Genomic DNA, 14813 nt, shown 5'->3' with positions numbered 1-14813 from the left:
TCTATTATTTTACAATATTACAATATTTTACAATTGTAGATGACATAATAAGAAAAAAGAAGTTTAGGTTAAGAATGAACGAAATCTCTTCCAGAAAGGACAAAAACCAAGATAAATACATCTCAGTTCCATACCACCAATATACGAGGAACTTTGGAAAGATTTTCAAGGAACTAGGTATGAAGGTGGTTTATAAAACAAGTCATACACTACAGAGCCTTTTGGAAAGTCCAAAAGACAAAGTCGAGAATTTGGAAAAGTCTGGAATTTACGAAATTGAATGTAAGGACTGCGATGCAAAATATTATGGACAGACAAAAAGAGCTATTGAAGTAAGATATAAGGAACACATAGGACACTTAAAATAAGGAAGACCTGGAAAATCAGCAGTCGCCCATCATATTTTGCAACAAAACCATTCCATAGACTTCAGTTCATTAAGATTAGTTAGACAAGTTAACAACAACAGGCAACTAGATGCCTATGAGAGTGTAGAAATAAGTAAACACAATAATATCATGAATAACGATGACGGCCCTATACCAAAGAGCATACTGTAAAGCTTCTTAAAATAAAATAAAATAATGTTGTTGGGTTTACTGATTACTACATAAGGACACATTGCAAAAATAAATTTGGATAGGCGATATTGTGAAATTAATTTTTATATAGCTGAAAATTGTTTTATATAAACATATATTGTAAAATAATAGATAAGGCAAAATTGTAAAATTAATTTAGGTTGGTATATCTGTATGGTTGGTACGCCTTGATGGTTTACCTGTATGGGTTACCTTTATAGCATAAATAGGATAAGCTCGCACTAGTACCTAGTTTTAATCTTCCTCTTTGAAGATGATCACTTGTTGATCGAAACACGTGTCGAGGTGTTGAAAATAACGATTTGGTGTTGGGAAAAAACTCCAGTAATATTCATTACTACACCAAAGGTTCCAAACAGTGCATCATAAGTTAAGTTAAAATACTGACAACTGATGTTGCAACATACAAAATAAGTTGACTAGGCGTTGCCACGGAAATTATTTACAAGTATTGTATTTATAAGTTCTGACTGTATTGCAATAAGTTTTGAGTGTATTTTATCGAATTTCAGTGACCACATGATTTTGTTTTTTTTTTATCCCAATTGATGCAATTAACTTGAAAGCAACAACATTTTTGAATAGAGAATAAAGAGACCTTCCAAATGATGTATCACAAGCCTATACTTCCCATTTAAAAACTTGGGGGTTGTGGTTGTACCTGTCATTAGACGGGGTTAAAGGTAGGTGTAGGGTTTTTTCGTTGAAGTATGTCAAATTATAATTTAAATTTGATTCGGGATTTTGTTCAAATATATACCGTTACCGAAATAATGCATTTACATGCAGTATAGATTTAGGTAGTTTTGGCATAGAAAAACAGATGCTTTGATATCATGTAAATCATAATATTATAGTAATTTAGAAGTCTTAGATGAACGTACCTACAGGTGACAAATAAGACGTATCTTCATCAATAAACTGAATTTTGGAAGTCAATAATTTTGGCTCACCAAGTCTTGATCAAGCAATGTCCACCACATAATTGCCAGGGCAGTCCACTACTTTCCTTGTCTCCAACCAAACTTTCTGACCTGTCGAAATTGGGTGGATTTCAACCTCCCATAATTGTCTAATATGATTGGAGTAAAATACATCGCCTTGGCGCGGTCTGGAAAACCTCGAGCTATGATTTTAGTCGTGAACATCTGACAGCAGATTGTTCCAACGAAACCGGTGATTTCACCCGACCAAACTACCAATAATAATTTTTCACCATCATACTTTAAATAGTCAATTTGATGCGATAGCACCGACAGCCAATGGTGGAGGTTTTTCGAACGCACGCACTATTATTAGGGCCTATTAAGTGTTATTGAAGCTAATACACCATTGTGAATATCTATCTGGGTTATGTCGAGACCAGCGGGGTCGATTTTTTACTTCTAGTCATGAGCGTAGGAAGGTGTTTTGCTCACCTGCTACAGTTTATAAAAATAATGTTGTATGAAAAACCAGAACTCTGGAATTAGTGGAAAAGTTTGCTTGAATGATAGCTGGAAAATTTCTGAACTGCTTTCAACGTAAAACATTCGACAATCAACATTGTCGTTGAAGTAGTTCTCAAAATAGTAAATTCAGAGAATGGTTAGTTTCAAAATTAATAACCGAATGAGTTGACCCACTTGAACGTTAACGTTCGGTTTTCTCTCAATCGTCGAACACTCTTTACAATGTGTCATACGTTTTCTAATACATTCAAGTGAATCGTGTCTTATTTCGCAATTGAAGTTCAAAAAAATCTGTTTGAAATCTGTTTAAAATCTGTTTTTCCGTTAATCGGCTGTCGCCCCCATACGAACGACAACTCTCAGAAGTTGAGAAACGTGTGAGCTAAGGACTAACGAGGTCTTACCTTTTAACATGTGCCTTGATTATTAAAGATGATAAAATGAAAGTGTCAAAATGGAGAACAATTTATTTTCATTCATAATTATATTCACAAACATATTTTCACTGTTTCTCGCAAGTTGTATAAAATTATGATTAGCGCCAAAAAATTACAAAGTAGTGTAATCAACAAGTTCAAAAACATGAAAAATAGAGATAAAGGTCCTAAAAATATGAGCGATAGCTCATTCGATTCGGAATCACCTCTAGAAAAATGTTTTTTAGGGATTTTGATGCAGGTAAAAAATTGTAATAAGATTAAAAAATAAGAGAATAAGAATGAGATTAATAACATTGAATTTCATAATTTAATCAATTATATAATTTTTTCATGGCACTTTTTTATATATAGCTGTTTTAATAATTTTTTTGCTTCAGAAAAAAATTGGTCAATATCTGCTCATAACAAATTGTTAAACTAATAAACAATTGAATAATAAATAAAAATTTTTTTCTGACAAACTATTTAAAAAAGTAAATTATGATTTTTAAGAGCAAAATTATTTCTTAACTAATTATTTAAATAATCGAAATATGAAAAAATCGATTTCGAACAATTAAAAATTGAAATTAAGAAGAACATTTTTTTTTATATCATAATTATTTGTAGACAACAGAATAGTAAAAAAAAAAATTTCAAAAATATTGAATTTCTCTATTTGTTTAAAACAATTTAATAAACAAATTACGTAAGAAATTCATATCCTATGTTGATAACTGCCATTGTTCAATGTAAAAACAGACATAGCTGAATATCATTTGAAAAAAATGTTTATCAATAATTTTTAGATATTTCATTTTGCAATAGTTATAAAAAATCATAATTAACAAATTATTAAATTTTTATGAACTTTTATGAAGTATATATATATATCAAAAGGGCTCAACGAATAATTGGCTTATAGGCCAATTATTCATACCTTTCATCCCATTATTTATACCAACGGAGATTGGGAAAAACTTTGTAAGTTAACAATTGAATAACTTTTTGAAAAATCGTGATAAAACTTTTTTTCTACAGGACACGATTCATTCAAGTGTTAAGAAGATACTAGATTTTTTTCAAATTTTCAAATTGACATTTTATGTTTAAAAAAAATTTATTTCTTTTGATAAACTATCTTTAGCAGCAGCGCGCTCATGCCGTAACAGCCGCGCGGAACCCTATTTTCAACGTCAAATTAAAATTAAAAATAATGGAGACAGAGTTTCGGGAGTCGAAACTTTTTTATCGAAAATTCTCTCCTCTTTAATGAGCTTTTTTCAAAATTGCCTTCATATTAATATTTTTTGAGTTATTAACGAAAAACCAAATACCATTTTTTTATCTTATTTTTTTAATAACAATTGCAATTTTTCACCTGCACCAAAATCCTTCAAAGGCATTTTTCAAGAGGTGATTCCGAATCGAATGAGCCATCGCTCATATTTTTAGGACCTTTATCTCTATTTTTCATGTTTCTGAACTTGTTGATTAGACTATAGCATCTTCACTGACTATATCTAAACTAGCGACTCGCCCAGCACCGTACGGTTACAATACTGAATATAAATTACCCACTGGAAATTTAAGGACATGAAGAAACAGTTATGGAAAGATAATTTTCATGTAAACGCCCACCTTTTACACACACGGGGGGCGCCTGGAATATTTGAAAATCCTTCATCAGTATGTATCTGAGATCTTAGAAGCACCTATATACCAAATTAAAGCTTCCTAGCATTCATCAGTACGGATAAATGAGATGAAAGTGTGTTTAGTAATTTTCGCCTAGTACGTCCAGTAAGTGGGTACTTCCCGGACGATTGCCGAAAAATCCTTACAACCATGGATTTCTCACTTTTTCACTCTGTCACTGTCTCATATCGACATTGAAAAATCGTATAAAACTTCAGCAGTAAAAACTCTTATGATATTGATGAAACCCTATGAAATTCCGTTTTGATGTGATGAGTTTTTGTAGTTCCATATCTCAATAAATATTCATTCTATTCATCGGTGGAGATTTTGTACCTTATTCATTTTTTTAGAAATTCTAATTTATTTCTTCTTTTCAGCTTATTAATATTGAAAAAATGGAATGTACTCTATGTCATCCTAATCGGTTGAGCCATAATCCGTATAGATTGATACGCAGTGAAGATGATTAAACCAAGCAATATGAGTTACGTGAGTCGCAATGTGGTGGATAAATTTGAGTCCACTGGTTCAGTAAACTCCCGACCAACACGCGTGCTTCGACGAAACTCAATATCTGCCGAAAACATCGCCGCTCTCTATGAGAGTGTGCAGGAGGATACGAGGCAGTCGATTTCGCTTCGCTCACGAGAACTCGGTCTTCCGCAGACCACAAATAGGAGAATTTTGGAAAGTCACTTGGGCCTACACCCGTATAGAATTCAACTCGGCCAGGAACTGAAGGTAAACGACCATAGACATCGATGTGTGTTAGCTGAATGTGCTCTGAAGCAGTTGGAAACTGACCCAAATTTTCATCAAAAAATCATCTTCAGCAATGAGTTCCATTTCTGGATAAATGGGTAGGTAAACAAATGAAATTGTCTAATTTGGGACGATACCAACCACGTGAGATCCAAGACCGTTCAATACATCCCGGAGAGGTCACTATTTGGTATGGATTTTGGGCTGGTATGGATTTGGGCTGGGCTGTAGTTTCAACAGGACGGCGCTACGTAACACATCAGATATTCTGCACGAGCGATTTGGGGACATGGTTAGTTCACGTAGAGGTGATGTGAACTGGCCACATGCGTGCGATTTGACCCCGTTGTACTTTTTCTTTGTGAGGTTTTATTCGCAGGTGTATGCAAATGAGCCACAAAACACAGCGACTTTCAAAGCCAACATAACCCCTGTCATAGGTCAAATTCAGCCTGATTTATGCGCCAGAATGATGGAAAATTAGACGTTTCCGGTGCGCTTGACCTAGAGAAGCCGTGGCGGATATTTGAAGGATGTTTTATTCCGATATAATGGCTTCAATAGGTCTTCCAAATCATCTTTAAAAAAAATTCCTTTCAGATCTCCTTTATGAAGAATCAGGCGTTCTAGACGTCAGACAACTCTTAGCACACAATATTATGCATCACTATCATTAGAATAAAACAAAAAACCAGATTGTCTCTTACAGATACGAAACAAGACAAAAAGGCAGCTGTGTAGTTCCGTTCATGAAAAAAGCACTCAGACAGAAGTTTTATGAATTTGTTGCCCTAAAACTCTATAAAGACATATCCAAGGAACTGAAAGAGATCATCAACATTCGTGTCTTCAAAAAATGGTTGAAATATTACATCATCGTGAACCCTCGTGATATTTTCATTAATTTGCTTGAGAATTAATAAGTTTTCCCAGGCGAAGCTTTCTGTCTTACAGAGGCAGGCTTGTTTGGCCATCAGTGGTGTCATGAGTACCACACCGTTAGCGGCCATGGAGATCCTTCTAGATCTACCTCCTCTCTACATTTTTCTGAAGAGAGAGGCGTGATGGACTGCATATAGCCTTGTGCACATTGCCAATTGCACAAATCAATCGAACGCAGAGTGCAACAGATCGTTAATTGACACTGGAAGTCCCGGCATTCTGATAGTGATCTCTGACTTTATGCCGCCAACTGTCAACTGCGAACTGCAGTTGACAGTTTTATTTCCGAGTAGAGAGGACTGGATCCTCCGGGAGAAGGAAATATCAAGAGCAGATAGTTGTTGGTTCACAGTTTGATCAAAAACACCTTCCGTTTCTGGTTCACGTGTTTTCAGTCGCATACCCAGGACCTGCCTAGGAACCTAAGCGACTGTATTTCAAACGTAAATTTACGCTATTGAATTGTGTGCGGAGATATTGGAAGAACACAACCTCATACACAAGTCAATGAAAATACTCTCAGACAGTCAAGCGGCGTTGGAAGCTCTTAGCTCCTACCAAGCAATGTCTAAATTGGTAGCAAATTGCCAAAAAAGACTCTTCTCGATTGGAAGGCTCAACCGATTGCCGGGAACAATGAGGCTGCTGACTCCCTTATAAAGGCGGGTGCTGTAAGCAGCTTCATTGGACCAGAACCTGCCATTGGAATCGCTTGAGGCTTTGCCGAACAAAGATTGAACACCTGAATGGCAAGAAGATTCATGGACTTCTGGCAGAATCTTTCAGGAGTAGCTCACTTCAAGGCGTTTATTCACCCTTCGAAGTTTGATACCGAACAGTTGTTGGACTACACTAGGGATGAACTACGATGTCTAACAAGCTTCCTTACAGGTCACTATCATTTGAATCATCATATGCAGAGACTCGGACAATCAGAAGACAGTGTGTGTCGCCTTTGTTTGGAAAATGATGGAACAGCAGAGCACATCCTTTGTGTCAGCCCCGCTGGGGACCGAATCAGGTTTTCAGAGTTTGGTAGAGCCAGACTTTACCATCTGACCTGAAAGACCACTCACCATAAAAACTAATCTGCTTCGTTAAGAGGCTGAGTTTATTTGGAGGAGTATGAATAGGTGTAAGCAACAGTGAACCTCAACCTCCTCCTCGCAAATAGTAATATTTAGCTTCAAGATAATTTTACATATCGACAACCGTTTATATGGTTATTGTTTTGTCCTATGAACTTATTAACAATTGAATTTTCAATTATTTTATTATTGTATTTTATCATTGTATTTATTAGTGTCAATGTCATCCTTATGAACTTGGAACAAGTGTTAAATCACTTATCAAGATTACTTTATTCACATAATAATTTTCCTTAGTCTCACATTGTACTTTGTACTGAATTGTATTATTGTATTGTTGAAAACGAATGTTTGTGAATAAACTACTACTAATAACAAAATTCGATGATACCCCACACACACTTTGTTTTATTTAAATTTAAAGATGGGAAGCGATCAATTAGAGACCCTGTAGAGCCGTATCACCGCTCAGCGAATGTACCCTTTATGAAAATAACCCGTCAATCGTGAAGCGGCAATGTCGGCTTACACTTGAAAGGAGGCGCAAAGATTATCCACAGTAGTCGATTACCCAGTTCTTCAGCTTTCAACCCAACACCCGGTGTATAAAAACATGCCTGTCAATCTAATATGGCGTAATTGCGTGCGGTAGCCAATTTGCATTTTGGGTTTTATTTTAATATCTTGTTTTTACTGATTCGTGCTCACGATAACCAAAGGCTGTAGTCTGTAATTAAGGTTGTGACTTTTTTAATAAAAAAGTGTGTGCACGAATTTACGTGAGGACATGAGAACCGCAAGACAAATTACTGCTAATAATACGAATATGGGAAAAAGGCGAGCCTATTTTCAAAGTTCAGTGTGCGGGCATTTTTTTCTATAGATTAAATTTCCAGATTTGCCTCAAATCTATTCACCATCTGGGTCAAAATTCATCATTCACTTTCTTAGCGCACGACAAAATCGTTTCATGCATTCCAAAAGAAATATCAGGAGCGAATGAACTATGATAAAATTAGAAGGAAGTGAAAGAACAGACAATTAGATATTTTTGATAGGTATATCAACAAAATTCATGAGAACATTAAAATCACTATTGAAGTAGAAGCAGAAAATTCGAAGTGAATACAGTTCTTGGATGTGACAATTAGAAGACTGAACAATAAATTCATCACAAACCTTTCCATACGGATATTCATTGTAATTCTACCAATCCTTATCAACACAGAGTAGCAGCTTATAATAGCATGATTCACAGATTCAAATCAAATCAAATCAAATCCTTTATTTTCCTGTTCGACAATTTCATAAGTAATTGTATTAGGAATAGTCAGTAAAGCTAAAATTATAAACTACTACACTAAAACTAGAAGCACACACGAAAACGCATGCACACACCACACATACACTTACGTTAAATAATCATCAACACTGTAATACGCATTCAGAACTAAAAAAATTTTAATCTTTGTTTTGAACATCTCTAATGTTTTGCTTTCTTTTATTTCAGTTGGTAGAATATTGAACAAACGAGGACCTGCAACATTAGGACCTTTAAGAGCAATCCGCCCTCGAGCTAGAGGAACTTGATATATTTTTTTTGGCCTAGTGTTAATTGTATGAGTAGAGCCTATTGAAGAAAATTGACTTTTATTTTGAAAAACATAGACACAAATTTCCATTATGTACAAGCAGGGTAAAGTCAGTATTTGTAATTTCTTGAAAAAAGGTTCACAGGACTCCATGTAACTTATACCAGTGATACTTCTGATGATGTTTTTTTGAGCCAAAAAAACTTTACCTGCGTTGGTTGACCAACCCCAGAAACGTACACCATAGCGCAATCTCGACTTCACTTCAGCATAGTATATAATTTTTAGTTGATCTAGACTGAGAATATAGCTAAGATTTCGTAGCTTGAATGCTAAAGAATGCAATTTTGGTATAAGGCCATCACAATGTACTTTAAAATTAAGATTTTTGTCAATTTCAACACCCAAAAACTTAGTACTTTTTGACAATAGAAGCAGCTGATTATTCACATCAATATATAGTGGGTCAAGAATTTTTTGATAATTACAAAATTGAATAATTACTGTTTTATTTGGATTGAAAACAAGCGAATTACTGGAAAACCACCAGTTCAATGATCTCATTGTTTGCTCGCATTTTCGTTGTATACTTGTTTGGTCGGAGCCTGTTACAATCGTGGCAACGTCATCAGCAAATTTCACACACTTTGCATCAGGAACAGATTCGTCAATTTTATCATGATTAGTCAATGTTCCTCTTTCAATAGATGAATTCAATGAAGAACTCATTTTAATTGAGCAAATTGCAGAAAATAACGGCTTTAAATCTGAATTAATAGACAAAATACATTCTGAAAAAACAAAATTATAGAGCTTCAACATATTTTAGACAAACAACAGAAAAAGCGACTCAATTTTTGAATAAATGAAATATTAAAATTGCACATACAACATATAATACGTTGGGAAAGGTATTCAAAAATAATAAAAATAAAACATCGAACTTAGAGAAATCAGATGTATATAAAAAAATTGTGGAACTTGTCTAAAGGTATGTATGGGTCAAACCGGCAGAACACTTATTAATCGCATCCACGAACATCATAGGAGCTTTATAGTAGACAAAACAAGTTTAGTAAATGCAAATCATCTTTTATAGGAGAAAATTATATCTTCAACAGAGATTTTGAAATTTTGCACATATAAAATGAAGGTTTGAAGCTGAACTAGAAGATTCAAATATTTTTCACCGACTGGATTCAAATAGATCACCATTACTGAACTTGTTTTCTTAGAAAACCGATAATATCCTGGTCTTTGTAGACATATTATTATCATGGAAGTGATATATGCTCTAGGTCCTAGGTAACTATAATTGAGTATGTACATGAGACATATGAAAGTAGAGTAGAGGTAGAAATAATATGTGATCTAGGTATTTATGATTGAGCATGTAGTTGAGCATATAATTCTCACTAGCGATTCGATCAGGGTTTTTTTTTAATTCAGTTACACACGTCCTGAACGTATTTTCGCAATATTTCAGCTGTTTATCATGTTCACTTTGTTGGTGAGAGGCATAAAAATCATAATTTTGTGTAAAAATTCAATTAGGAGCTCAAAAACACTTGAAATATTAACAGTGGCCTACAGTGATGGTACTCTGAGTCAGGAAAATGTTCCGAGTGGTCACAGAAGGTCGACAAGATGTGAATGACGACGCTCGCTGTGAATATAATAATAATACTATTGTTTATCCAGATTCAAATCAAATCTTAAGAATTGAATTTCGAACGTTCAAGCCAGTCTCGGATATACCTACACAGTAGGTTGAATGGACTGACGCCAATGAGAAAACAACTACTCCCCTTGCTAATACCACGAAGAGCGCTGGATTATATCCGACAAGCGTCAGTGCAGGAATCTTCACAGAAAATTTCCTGCATAGCATATGCAATTGGCAATACAACTGAAAGAGTATACTCGGGACTGGCTTGAACGTTTAAAGTTCATTTCTTTAGATTTGTTTACTGGACATTTCAAGCATAGTCCACTGAATAATAAGACAGATTCAAATCGCAAAAAATAAACAACTAAATCCCTACATACAGTTGTATAAACATCGTAGAAACCACAGAAGCATCAAATGTTGCTTGTATGTGGTGAAAAAGAGATCCAAATGGAAAAAATGAATATATGTTGAATATTAAAGTATGAGAATGAATTATGGAAAAGGGATTCGCATTTAGAAATAAACTACCTAATATATAAATATATAAAGCCACAAATATAAGTATAAATTCAAAAAAGTAGTCACTTTTGACATATAATACCATTTAAATATAAAAGCACACAAACATAAAATTCAGTTGACAAATAAGTATAAAATCACAATTATAAAATACGCGTACTAGTAATACTATATAAAAACATGCTGAAATCGATATGGATGTTGTTGAAAATGGATGTGATATGTATTAACAAAACGATGGTGTCCATCTATACACATATATACATACATATATAAACACATATCTATTACAGAATTGTAAGTGGACAATAGACGTCCAAATAGACGAAAAAGTTTAAGTCTATGACTTTGAAGAATATGCTCCTGCAACTCTTTTTGAAGCGATTGATATTTGAGAAAGATTTCAGGAATTCGGTTGTAGAGTTCAGGCGCAAAGTAAGTAAATGATCTTTGAGTAACGACTCTGACCATTAGGGGTGTAGTATACTGATCTCTTTGGCGGGTACTGATGTGAAAGAAGCGATGCCGTATGTCTATTTGTATGATATTTAGTGCTAGAGCACAAAAATACCACTGTCGTATGTCTAACATACGAGTTTCAATATATATAATCTATCAGAGGGATACCTACCATTATTGAAGAATATTAATTTAAGAAAACGGCTTTAGCGAGTAGTATAACGTTTTGAGAGAGAGCAATAGGTTTTTCAAACCTATTGCTATTGGCGTAATTATCTAAGGCATTCGACAAGAAATTCTTGACATATTACTCATGCTTTTTTCAGATCATCGTGCAGAACTCTATATACTTATAGGAACCCTTCTCCACAAAGAACTTCCGAACTCCATGAAATATACAAAGAAAAATACTACCCCTTATCGAATCTAGGGTTGGAGTTGAACGTTTGAGTGGACAGGTGACGTCACGGTCTCAGAGGGACTCCTTGGTCAGACAGAAATTACCTTTTTAACTGTAGGCGTAAGAGTGTCCAGAGATTTCGTGGCAGGAGGCGTTCCAAGGAAGATTGAGCGTTCCCACAGGATATCATTGGACTTTCCTTGAAATTGTAAGTGTCCCTGCATTGTTTCTGCTTTATTTTATCTCCGCATTCGTCGATATTCTGGAAGGAAACAGAAGCAATTAGGGAGGAAGGACTTTTTCGGTTGGATAAATTACAAGAAAATAGTATTTTTCTCGTTTCACTTTTGTTTGAAGTGGGTACAGAGTTACTGAAAATCCCGGCCTAACAGAGAAAACACAAACATTTTTGGAAAAAAATGTATTTATGTTTCAACATAATCTTCTCACAGCTATATACAATTTTCGTATACATACAATAAGTTTGATACCGTTTTTATAATAAAAACTGTCTTACCATTAACTGCCGACATCACTTATTCATTGTTGGAAAGTGTTTAACCACTGAACAGAACTGAAAATACACCAAGGGGGTTAAATCCGGTGAATAGGGTGCATGACGTAGTAGTTCAAACATCAATTCGTTTATTTGGTTATTGCGATAATGATATTGTGAGCTGGTACTGTCTTGATAAAACAACACTTCTTCTCAGCCACCTGCAGCCGTTTTTGCTTCATTTCTCCACTCAAATGCTGCAATAACTCAACATAATAATAATAATAATAAAACTTTATTTCCGTTGACCGTTACATGTATGGAAATTGTCAAGCCTAATTCTAAGGTTATTAAAAATATTTAAATAAATAAAACATGAATTTAAGATAAGGTAGTCACATACATTAATTTTCAAATGAAAATTCGGAAAGCGAATAAAAACCTTTCTCCAATAAAAAATGTTTCAAGTCTTTTCTGTGTTAAAAATTCGTGGCTCTATGCACTGGGGAGCAAAATATGCAGTATTCACTTTCGCAAATGGAATATACATGGATTGTTTATTTCTTGTATTATATCCATGAATCTCTTCATTCAATTCGAACAATGACCTATTTTCAAAAATATAAACAGCTTTATCAAAAATGTATATGTACATGGAAGAGGTGAAATTCCGTACATTTCGAAAATAGGTTTACATGAGTCCCTAGATGAAATATTACCAAAGTACGCAATATGAGTTTTTGACAGATGAAAACATCCGATGCTGAGGTGGAATTTCCCCAGAGAAGCATAGCATACTTAAGCCTTGAATCAATTTGGGTGTAGTAAATAGCCAGTAGCTGTGCCTCATTGAGAACATTTCGAAGATTTAAAAGGAGAAAATTCAGGGAATTCAATTCGCCCATTAGTTCAAAACAGTGGGTTTTCCAACTCAAACATTCATCTAAATATAAATTTCACTAGTTCGGGCTTCCATTGTCCAATATATAAAATGATATGAAATCCCTGAAACAACTAAAAAAGAAGAATTACAAATGAATAGCTGAAAATAACGATTATACTAAGCAAAAATAACCTGAAATGAAATAATAGTGAAATAAAATACAAGTAAAATTAGAACGATTGAACAAAAAATGAAGAAATAGAAATGAAAATAAAAAGCTAAGAGATTACAAGCCATGTTAGTCCACGACGTTTCGATTGTTAGTATCTACAAACTTCTTCGGGTGATGACTGGACTGATTCCTCCAAAAGATGACTATTTATAGGTCGTTCGAGTACTTTCACTTATCCCTGCTTTCCATTTTTTTCCGCTTCACTGGTTCAGTGGGAGAAGACCGTTTGGCGTGAGTTGGTCATTTTTCGCTTGATGATGGGTTTCCATATGTTGCGTATCTCTACGCTAGCTTGGCTGAATATGTTGTTGGACAGAATGTATGCGGCTTCCTTGAATTTTCTCCGGAACCAACGTTTTTCTCTGTGTATGATCTCAGCTTGGGACCACTCGATGTTGTGTTGATGGGTCCAAACATGGTCTGCTAGGGGAAACTAGCAAAATTGTCTGAAATCAGGATTTTTATTGGCTGCTGACGATTGTGGAAACGTACTACCTCTGTTTTTTCCGTATTGAAAAATGTATTTAGCAGTTAGTAAATTAGTGTCAGGTGATAAATCATCTGCATGGGTAGAGTGATGACGACTTTTTGAAATGTAGTCAATCTGATTTATGTACAAAATAAACAACACGGATCCCAAGATGGAACTTTGTCGGACACCCATACCAACATCCAGACATTCAGATTTTTTATTATATTTTGTATTATTAGAGTTTATTCGTATAGATATATATTTTTTTATGTTCTTCAGAAATGATTCAATCCATTTTAGTGGGAGACCCCTCAAACCATATAGTTCTAACAATTCTAATAGTTTTTGGTGATTTACACAGTCAAACGCTCGGCTTAAATGGCAGGAAATTGCTGCTGGACATGCATCAGCAGCAATATGTTCGATTATTTGTTTGACAAAAGATAATATAGCGGTTGATGTTGATTTTCCGCCCTGGAATCCATGTTGTTCATCAGATAAAATCTCACGCTTCTCAATGAAACTCCAAAGACGGTCGAGAAAGGCATATCCAAATAATGAATGATTCCGTACAACCCATCTCGTCTTGTGTTTGTAAATCTTTTGCTGGAAAAATCCTCACTTGTTTACTCTGTGGTAAATGTTCAAGAAGTACTGAAAACTTATGTGAATTTCTGGAACTTCATCTAGCTTTTCCTAATACGACTAATTACCAGTCCGTGCAAAGCTTATTGTTAAATCATCTGAAAATGGAATTTTTAACAGGTGATGATCGACTGTATTGTCAAACATGCGCCAAACTAACTGACTGTTATAAGGAAACAAGTATAGCTGAGGCACCAGTCAATCTAATAATAACACTGATGATTTTCAAACAAGACTCAACCTCTAACGGAAGCAAGAAACTCTTTGGAAGGTTCGAAATAGATGAACATTTCAACCTAGCAGACCACTGTTATAATATTCATGCAGTCATTGTTCACTGTGGTTCTGGCGTTGAATGTGGTCATTATTACACCTTGGTCAAAGAAGAAACGGACTGGTTTAAGTTTGACGATAGTCGTGTCACGAAGTGTTCTGGCGATGCATTGAATTTATTGGAGCCTCTGGAGACACCCTACAT

Source organism: Leptinotarsa decemlineata, unplaced genomic scaffold (assembly GCF_025532065.1).
Source record: "Leptinotarsa decemlineata unplaced genomic scaffold, Ldec_3_MD MMD2_tig00026361_RagTag_RagTag, whole genome shotgun sequence".
NCBI classification, from domain to species: domain Eukaryota; kingdom Metazoa; phylum Arthropoda; class Insecta; order Coleoptera; family Chrysomelidae; genus Leptinotarsa; species Leptinotarsa decemlineata.
This window is presented reverse-complemented; position numbering follows the sequence as displayed.